This window comes from Diachasma alloeum, unplaced genomic scaffold (assembly GCF_001412515.2).
Source record: "Diachasma alloeum isolate Michigan unplaced genomic scaffold, Dall2.0 Dall_scaffold_01216, whole genome shotgun sequence".
NCBI lineage: Eukaryota > Metazoa > Arthropoda > Insecta > Hymenoptera > Braconidae > Diachasma > Diachasma alloeum.
Genome location: NW_021681325.1, coordinates 75,841 through 86,738, shown reverse-complemented (window position 1 = coordinate 86,738; position 10,898 = coordinate 75,841).

Here is a 10,898-nt window from a genome sequence, read left to right as displayed (position 1 = left end):
GCCTCGGAGCTTCCCAAGAAGCACAGGGTCATACAGCTCTCAGAGCTCATCTGTTCTAGATGAAACTTGCAGAACAAGAAGACTGCAGACTGTGCGGAGGCGATAAGGAGGGCGTCATCCACATTTTATGTGAATGCCTCCTATTAGCACTCCNAGGCTTTCCTGAAACCAGAGGACTTACAACAAGCGGCTGTCACCAGCCTTATTAGCCTAGTGAGAAACACAGGGCTGGGGCTGTGTGACTGACCGAAACTAAGGCGGAAGTTACAAAAGATCGTATGATTTAGGTGACTCTGGGCGCTTTAAGTGACCAGCCGCACTTTTTCTATTCTATTCTAGTTACCCTAACACAAAAAATTGGAAACTTAAATTTGAACGATTACAAAGCTTCCATTCGGAAGCAAAACAGTATTTTTTCACACACCTACACGGAAAGTTCGTACTTTGCTCCCTGATGAGCGGGAGGAAAATACGAACTTTCCTTTGCAGGCGTGTTAAAAAATAGCATGTGCACCTCGGGCGGGAAAACATGACTTTCCGCCCTTGATGCACAATATACTATTTTCGGTGAACGAAAGAAGGAACACATAAATAGTGAAAAAAAACTCAAAAAATTATTCAACTGGTCTTGCTAAACATGTAGGTATGACAGGTCATAAATTCAATTTCAATGGTTCGAGAATTTTAGGCAGGACAACTAATCCATTTAAGAGGGATATTCTTGAGATGATTTATATTAAGAAGTTTAACAATGTCACAGTGAACTTCATGAACGATTGCTCAAAGTCAAGTGATGTTTATGATCAGGTGATCAAGTTTCACTAGGTTTTGGGGGATGGGGGAGGACGGGTAGTTCAAACCTTTCGCTTGACTTTTATAACCTTAAGGTTAGTTAGTGCTGTTGTGTTCTGAGGGTTTGTTATTATTTATTCACACTCATTTATTAATGCATCATCCACTTGGATCTTTGAGTGTGTCGATCCTTTAAATTCCGGCAATGAACTTATAACATGCTAGTTTGAATTTGACTGGGGTTTTCTCTCTTCTCACGCTGTTTTGAATTTGACTGGAGTTTCCCTCTTCTTACGTTTTTAATGATAGGGACATAATTCCTAGGGTTTTTGAGCCTTGGCGAATGAGTACTTTCTGGCCTCACTTCGCCGCGGTCTCAATGATACTAGGTTTGTTTATCTTCTGACCTTTCACAATCTTACAATTTTACTGGACTAACTATTCATTTATTTCGCTAGATATGTCATTGTCGCGTTTTTTCATATGGGGAATGCTTTAACATTGTTTTTTGGTTTTGTTTTGCCCTCGGAACACATCATTGTGCCTACAGGTTAGGGTGCACGATGTGATGGACCTGCTGTGTAATTTACATTTGGCTTTATTTTTTTCTTTCAACGTAATGAATTAAGGTACGATTGTCAAAACTATTTTTTTTTGTATATTCCAATAGCTATTGCAATAGTTTTTCAGTGTTCGCTATATGTATTATTTCGTTTTTCTAGAATAAATATATGAAGCACCTGAAGAGGAGTGCCTTGAGCACTTGAAACGTGGTGCAATTTGTCAACATAATGGAGTTGTTTTGATTATTTTTTATTGATTTCACCCGCATCTGACCGACTATGGCCCAAAACCGTCGCAGAAATTCCCACCTTTAAGGGTTTTCCATTTGTCCCTACATCGCCTACAACGTTAATTCCCGCGTTGAGAGCTTCTTTCCCGACTGCTCGAGCTGCACTACCAAGGAAGGGCAGAATTCGACGAAAGAGGCCCCCGAGGAAAGCCCCAATTCCATGGCCCGATTGATATGGGCTCCCAACATAGATCCGTTCGAAATTATTGTATCTCTCCACTGACCCTCCACCAGCCTGGTTCACGTAATATACAATGTAAGGACTCATTTTGCTCGTTAATCAATTCTCTTGAAATGAAGTATCACGTTCAAGGGTTCATACTCGAATAGTATCATTTCACCACGATTGCACCTTATATCTATTTCAATTGTGCGAAATGAGGATCTCATCAACGGAATATAATGAGGATTTGAAAAAGTAGCACAGTGGAATATTTCTTTACTCCAATTAGTCTCATATCCTTTCTCAAAGATGCCTTTCGCTCGACTGATGCGTACATAGTCCCCAACTTTGTATTTAAAGGTTTCTTTACGAGATTTCTCCGACTTGTACCGATTTTGTATATTACGCCATACATATGGAGCATTATTGATAGTAACAGCCGCAGGTGCCATCTTTATTGATGAATATCTCGAGTTGTTATAAGAGTCGACAATTTGTTCCAACACATCCATATATTGATATGTTCGACTATGTGTAAAGTAACGTCACATGCGTTCCTTTAATGTTCGATTAAAACGTTCCACGATTGCGGCTTTTATGTCAGGATTACACGCAACACGAAAATGTATTTTTTTATCAGAGAAAAATTTTTGGACACTGCTAGCCATAAACTCTTTTCCCTTATCAGTTTGTATACAAACAGGCACACGACCACCGCTCCTTCCCATTATACGTTTAAAGCCCTCGAGTACCTGCGGTGCCGACTTGTCCTTCAATGGTTCGACCCAGGCAAACTTGCTTAACACGTCAATGACCACAAGTAAATATGAAATACCATCATTGTATGTCTTTAGTGATCTCAACTCAACCAAATCAGCCTCCCACACATCATCAATATTTGTCACTGTATAATGTAACCGTGAAAATTTACGTCTGATGGGTCTGTGGAGTGTGTAAGTACACTCCTGAGACCTATCTGACCTCTGGGCATTGAGCCAGTTTTTTATTTCATTCTCAGGTATTTCTTTTTTATACTTCCACAAAATATTTCTAGCCCCTGTATATGTCTTCGGCTCTGGAGGGCTAAAATATGTTCCCGATAGTTTTTCTTCATTTACAATGGAAGCCACCATGATAGTCCTGAGTCCTTCACTTTGTAAGGAGCGTTTATGCGTGCTTTTTTCAAGTTTTTACGAGTACGATGTACAAGAGAGGTGAGTGGTGTATCACCTTTCCCTGTATAATGCTCATCTATAGAGCCCTCTTCCTCCGAAATTTCAAGTTCTTTTCGACGTTCAATATCTGGTAGTACCGGTGGGGGTCGATGAAATTTAGGATTGCCCAGAAACTCCCGAGGTGTGTTTAGACTTTGAAGATTGTAAGGAATTCTGGAAAATTCCTTGTGCCATCTAGAGACAACGGAAAGAATCTTCATATTCGTGAGTCAGACAAAGATCCAGAGCCATAGTTCTATTAAATTAAAAAAAAAAATTAACGTTGAGTAATTTGAACGTCTGTAGAGTCAGGGTTGACCCGATCGCGTTTCGGTGATTTCCGTTAATTTTAGGTAATTTATAATTTTAGATTTTGTAGGTCTGTTCTAGTGAATTTTCATTTAATTTTAGTAAGCTTTAATAGTGTTCCTTTTTTTCGTGCCAATCGTGCGTTAGGGATTTCATAAATTTAACTATACGAGACCGAGACGATTTTCACGATATAGGCCGAGATATTAACAAGCTGTGCAATTATTGTTTGAGGGTTGTCACTTATTTGATACTTTGAAGAAACGTTTAGGTGCAGTTGAAATACTGCCGCTCAATAGATGGGTTAATTGGGAAGAGATAGGTCAGTTTTGGAATTTCGGTGGAAGGTCACACGACCAATGATGGCCGTTGTACGCGTGTGAATTGCCAAGGCCATTTACGTTTAGGGATAATGTTTTATGATGTATCGTGATAATTGAATGTTCTGCGTTTTCGCTTAGTGATTAGTTTATACATCTCTATCCCAAGAATCCTAGAGAATACAGCTTCAGAGAGAAAATGATAGTTAAAAGAATTTATCTGGTCGAATAACTGCCGGAAAATCCCGTACAATATTTGAGTTTATTGTTAGATTAGTCTTTAATCACACGCCTACGAATTGTCGAGTTTGCGTGCTTATTATTATTATTATTATTATTATTATCATTATTATTATTACTATCATTATTATTATTATTATCATTATTATCATTATTATGTCTTTTCTCTGCGCTCAGCGCTGGACAGTTGCTATGTCATAGCCTGCGATCTCTCCCTACGTGTCATCACGTGACGGGTATAGTGCATTCGGCTTTCGCTCCCTGTCCATTCACACCTTTTGGAAAGCTATAAACTCGGAAGTTTTCGCGTTAAAAGAGGGTCCGTTGCGAGTCGTCAACCGATGACTAGCCTCGTGCTCTCCCTTGCCTCTGGCCAATGAAGCTTTCGCTTATGCGACTTATCTCGTTTTGAGAAATTAATTTGTTCTGTTTGCCGTATTGTGCCAACAATTATTGTATTATTTAACCGACAGGTTTTCGATTTGCGTATCGTCTAGAGTCATTGTGTATCATTTCTTTGGAAATTATGCTGGTTATATCGTTAGTGTTTAATACTTCGGCTTTGACTTTCAATTCCATTTGCGTACAGTTATGCCTAATTTTCTTTGAATTTGCGACTCATTAAGTTGTATTTTTTTTGTTAGTTACGCCATTCGTTCTCGAGCTTTGGTTTTGTGGATTAATTGTGCTTTTTCCAATGGTTTTCAAAGTATTAGAGTGTTCGTGTTGCCTTAGTGAAATTAGACGTAGGAATTTTGTACCGTTCTGGCCGTTAGGGACTGAAGGTCAAGTACCGTTGAGTATAGAGTACCGTATTTGGCGTATTCGACATTTCGAGTGTTGACTGCGTATGCTTTCGTCAAAGCGAATCCCAATTTTTTGTGTTAGGAATGCGAGTACAATTTCGATACATATATCGCGCCTTATATCGGGCCTTATTCGGATTCCTTTCGGGTTTATTAATTGCGTTCAACTCGGGATTTGATCAGAATTAATTCATTCGGCAGGGATGATTATTTATGCCGATCTTGGCCTTGTTACCGTGTTTTCAGTTTTTCGGTATTATTTTCCTTGCATCTACCGTCGCATTTTCGGTCATTCTTATAGGGATAGAAGTTTAGAGAATTAATTGGATTTTGGCTCTATTTCTGGTTCTTTGTCTACTCAAAAATTATCGAGTCAATTGAGCATTATTTTATTGCCACTGTCTAAATCTTGTATTTCTCTCTTAGGGAAAATTTGTTCTTTTTATTGAGTTCAGTATTTGCTCTTTTGCGGTGAATTTGAGTACATATCTTTTCTGTAAATTTACGAACAATATAGCCATCTACATTTCAGCATTAAAATTCAGCTTTCGTGTTTCCTTTTTTTGAGAATAAGAGCCCGATAACCTGTTTCCACCTCGACCTACCCCTCTCTCCACAATCGACCCCCTGAGCAGCGCGAGCACTCTGTCACCTTTCCCTTGGCCCCTAAGTTTAAGTTTTCTTTTGTGTTTTTGAATCTTGGGTTTTCGTTGTATTTTTCCGCTTCGACCTAATTTCGGTTTGGTATTTCCGTCGAGACAAAGAGCAACTGGCGTCCACAATTATCGAGTTTCAGTTTTCTGACTTTACCAAGGGAAAAGGGCGAGATAATGTTCATTTTTGTCCCAGCAAAAATTTGACCACGTTACAAGATACATCGCAAAATGTTCCCATCCTTTAGCTGAAATATGTTTTCTTGTCCTTTTGCATCACACGTGAGTCTTTCACTAGTGTCAACGGCATCAATATATTCAAGTATACCTGAGGCTTTTCTTTGGTATACTGCAGGTACAGTAGCCACAATAGCATTTGGATCGTATCGCTCACCAGACCCCGTCTCGTCGGGGGTCTCCGTTTCTTGCACAGGTACCTTACTCTGCTCCGTATAAAACAAATACCTTCTCAGAACGTCATTATACAATTTCCATTTTTCATGATCGTCCTCAGTAGTATAACAAAGCCGGTTCTGGACCAATTTGACCTTGAAAAATGAGTCATCAGGTCCAGAGCCGGGTGGGGAGGGGGGAGGGGGTAGAATGTTCTAGAAGGTTCGGCTAGAGGCTGGTGCAGGGAGGGGAGTATAATGTTATAGAAAGCTTGGCTATGGGCTGGTGCGGGGTGGGGGGAAGGGGGTGGTAGAATGTTCTCGAAGGTTCGGCTAGGGGCTGGTGCGGGGCGGGGAGAGGTGGGTGCTAGAAAGTTCGGGTAAGTATAGCAAAGCCTCTTCTGGACCACCGTGACCTTCAGAAATGAGTCACGCGGGTCAACCGGCAAATGAGTCAGTGGGCTTTAAGGGTCAACTGATCGTGAGGGGTGTGGGATAAGGGTCATGCGGATCGTGAGGTCAGCATAAGGGTCACAAGGGTCAGCCTTTGGAGAAGTGGGCGGGAGAGGGCGCGAGGAGCATGGGGCTAGGAGCCCGGGGCTGGGAGCACGGGGTGAGAGTGACTCGGTGGATCGAACGTTTACTATACGTTTTAGAAATGTTCTAGTACATTGAGCCACGGGGGTGAACCGGTTTTGAGACTATAAGGGTCGATTGAGTGGTAAGTGAGAAGGATGAAGGTCACGGAGGGTGAGCGAGTGGTGTGAGGGTCATGAGGGTTAGACCTCAGTAGAGGGCGTGCGACGAGGCGAGGAGAATGGAGCCAGGGAGCCCGAGGCTGGTAACATGCGATGAGGAGCTACTCGAGAACTTTCTTGAGCACGCGCTGAGGAGCTGCTCGAGATCTTCTTTATTGTTTTCTGTTTTGAGCTTATTCAATGTTGAAATCTTTTGGAAAATCAACTTTGATAGTTATGATGAATTCAATACATTTCACCGTATTCATTCATCTTCGATAGATACTTTGAACAAACTGATTCATTTTTTACAAAATTCCAGAAAAAGAAATTTTGCAATATGTAGTTTCAGAATGTTCTAGAACTTTCGATGATGAAAACATCACAATTTTGAGCCAGTTCTTATACTTGAGTAAGATTTGTTAATAATATAAACACCTCAATCAGATATCTGAGTAACTTGACACCTCACGTCCAGCCTTGAAGGAGATGCGCGGCGGAGAGACGTGCGCTGGAGCACAGCGCAAAGAGAGTCTATATTTTATTGTTCCACGTTGAGAATTTTCTAGAACTTAGACTTTGACAAATCCCATAAAATAATTCATGGGACTCTATTACTATTTGATGAGTTCTATATCTGAGTTCTATAATCATTTTCATTTTTCTGAATATTTTTCTCGAAAATTCCACAGTTAAATGTAGAATTTTTATAAAAAACGATGGAGTCTGTGAAAAAATGGATCCAATTCAATGTTTCGAGAATTTCAAGTTTTGAAATTTTCCCCATTCTCCGCGGATATGTAATGAAAATAGAATATGATCGAAGAACTGATAAAATGAAACAAATTTCTTGATGCCTTCTAGAATAATCAAAAATTTTCAAATACTACGCAGCCTTCACAAATATCGAATAGATGGTTCGAGAAACATTTGGATTTCTCATTTAGTGCAAAAGCATTCATTTAACAATGATTTTTCCTCTTAAAAAGTGTTCAGCGTTAAAATGAAAGCGTAATGAAATAATATCAGGAAATTTCCAAATGATTTCATTGCAAATATTCGATTCTGTCGAACGTTCGATCATGTCGAATATTCGAGGCAAATCGTTTATCCTTTTTCAACGTCAATCAGAGTCACATCGATCAGTCGCACTGTGATCACCGGACCGGAAGGATTAAAATCATCTCATTGAGTTTTGACACTTTATATATTGCAAGTAACTGTTCATTTACATGATTATAGACTTTGTGGGGAATTTAAACGTTAGTGATTAGTGTTCAGAGGAAAAAAATCGAGTTGATTTGACGGAAATTTTAAGTGATTTTACGATTTTCAGTTTTTCAAAAAGAAATTATTCTAATTTTAAATTTCAATTGGTGAATTTGTGAGCCTATAATGAGTGCATATTTCAATGAAATTTACTCGATTTAACACATCTTTCAAGATTTTCTATCAAAAATTTTTTCGTGTTGAGCATTTGTGAACTTGTCAAATTTGAATAGATCTGAAGTTTAATTTTACAATTATTGAACGTTAATTTGTTGTGAATAATTTTCGTTTATGGACTTCAGTTTTTTACTAATGATTTTCCAATCAGTTTTTGTTGATTTGATTTGATTTATAGACCACTTGTCTCCATTTTCTATTTTTAAATCATGTTTTTAGATGCATAAAAAATTGAATTGATCGAAAAAATGATTTGGAATCAAATGTGATGGGTTGATTAATTGATTAATTGATATTTTCAGAGAGCAATAAAAGGAAAAATGAATCCAATTCGTGGAGGGTATTGTCACATTCGAGATAATGTGATTGTTCCAACAGAGTGGATAGGGGTGATTACTCCTAGCTCTCTGGATTTTGTTATTGCTAATGCCTTGCGGAGCTCAGCTGACAGAATCCACGTGTGGCTTGACATTGCTAATGTCTCAACAATATCGATGAACCCACTGGTCGTACATTTATGTTCGAGAGGTCTCCTCTTCCTAATTTTGTGGTTCCACAACACAACCCAGTGAATGGGTTGTTCCCAAATCTGCATCAGGGACCACTGAACCCTAGGTCTCAGCAGGGACCACCACCACAGGGACAACCATGAGGACGATCGCCATAGGAATAACCACCACAAGGGCCATCTTCCCAGCCGGGGCCGTCACACCGATAGACGGTGAGCCGGTATTTTTTCTTAATTACAATTTCTGCTTTCTTAAAAATGATAGAAATAATTCTTCTAAATTTTTCCAACAGAGCTTTCTAGAAAAAATATTATCTATTATTCGAAGGTGGTATTCCATAGCTTCTTTTATTCATCACATTCTCTCTTAACTTCTGTTTAAAAAAATAAGAATATCAAGTTCAATAAAGAAATCTCATACATGACACATTTCTATGAAAATGTAATGCACTTATCAGGAATTATTTGATACTTGAAAGCTCTAGGAGTATTACTGGTGGATTTTTTTGTTGGTGGAGGGTAGACTAATTCTTATAACCATTTTTTTCAGGTTCATGTTCACAATCAGTTCTCGTATTCAGGCATCGACCATCAGGCTCATTCCATGTCATCGCGTTTGTGGATTATTCATCTTTATTAATTATTGTCAATCACCGGATTCATCGATTTGTAATTGATGAATACTTTTTCATGTCTTGCTATGAGAAAATTCGATGAAATTTTTAAAACAAACTTTTTGAACATCAAATAATTGAAAGAAAATTGAAGGAAATCAAATCATAATGAAAAATTGTATTCTATTCTACTAGTGACGGATTTGCATGAAAAAGTGTTCATAAAATGATAACGAATAAGCTTTTTTCTATTTCATATATCATCTCGCTTATGGATTACTCATCTTTATTAATCATTATCAATTACTGGATTCATTGATTTGTAATTGATGAACACTTTTTCATGTCTTGTTATGGAAAATTTCCATAACATTTTTAAAACAAATTTTCTTTCAAGATCAAATCATTTAAAGAGAATTGGAGAAAATAGAATTTTCATCATTGATCATTGAAAAAATCAACTCATAATGAAAAATTTCATTCTATTCTAATAGTGACAGATTTGCATGAAAAAGTGTTCATCAAATGTTAACGGTCAAGTTTTTCTGTTTTATACTAAATAATTTTTTATATGTAATTGATAGACATTTTTATATTCTTCACATTTCAACGAGAATTTTTCAAAATTGAGTAACGTCTTTGAACTTATAAATTGATTAATATTGAGATATCGATGTTCAATTTCAATGGTAATGGGTGTGAATATAAAAATGTTCATCGAACTTTTTTTCATTTTTGTTAATGTTAAGTAAGAGTAAAACTAATTCATAGAATCAAAACTATTTATATCACACTAGTAGAAAAGAATTTCATAGAAAAACTTGGTGAATTTACCAGAGAATCTCATCAAATAGTCATTAACCTGTCTATCGATTTCGACTGATTAAGTTTTATCACAAAAATATTCAAGAGAACAATATCCTGTAGGAAAATCGATGAAATTTCATTTTCTATTCAGTTTAATCTATTGAAATATCTTTTCTAAAATTTTAGAGGTGGAAAATAGAGTCAAGAATTTGAAAATTGAAGTTGTGTACGAAGATGAAATTTTACTATTGTTCAATGAAAAAATTTTCAGTAGAGCGGTAAGATTTCTCAATAAGATGTATTGAAAAAACTCACAGAAATCCAAAAAGAAATTTCTAGAGAATTCGTGAGGTGTTTCTATGATTTTTCATACGTGTTGGTATAAGATTAAATGATTTTTCTTAACAAGAAGTTCACTTTTCTTATGATAAACGATTGAGATTAGATTTTTGAATCAGTGATGGTGACGGATTTGCATGAAAAAGTGTTCATAAAATGATAACGAATAAGCTTTTTTCTATTTCATATATCATCTCGCTTATGGATTATTCATCTTTATTAATCATTATCAATTACTGGATTCATTGATTTGTAATTAAATATTCCATTTTATAGAGAAAAACATTGCAGATAGAATGATTTTGATTCTAGAAATTAGTTTTTTTTCCAATATAAAGCTTTTTGATATTTTTAAGTGAATAATTTCTACCAGTAGAATTTCAGTTGAAATAAATCTTTCGATAATTTTGCATTCAATTTATCTTTGATCATGACATTCTATTATATTGAAGAATTATTGTCAATTGATTTGTGCGGGTTTGATCACGGATTGCGCTTATATAAAAACTGAAGGGATTATCGAGAATGTTCCATTCATGATCGTTTTAATTACGATTACTTTTTGGAATCGTTTACCGCTCCTGAATATTCTTAAATAAAAAATATAAAGATTGAGTTTCCATAGATTTTCCTCAGGAGAAAAGCAATTGAGATTCTTCCGAATGTTTTTGACCTTCGCATCAGCATTGAAATCTACTCGTTCTA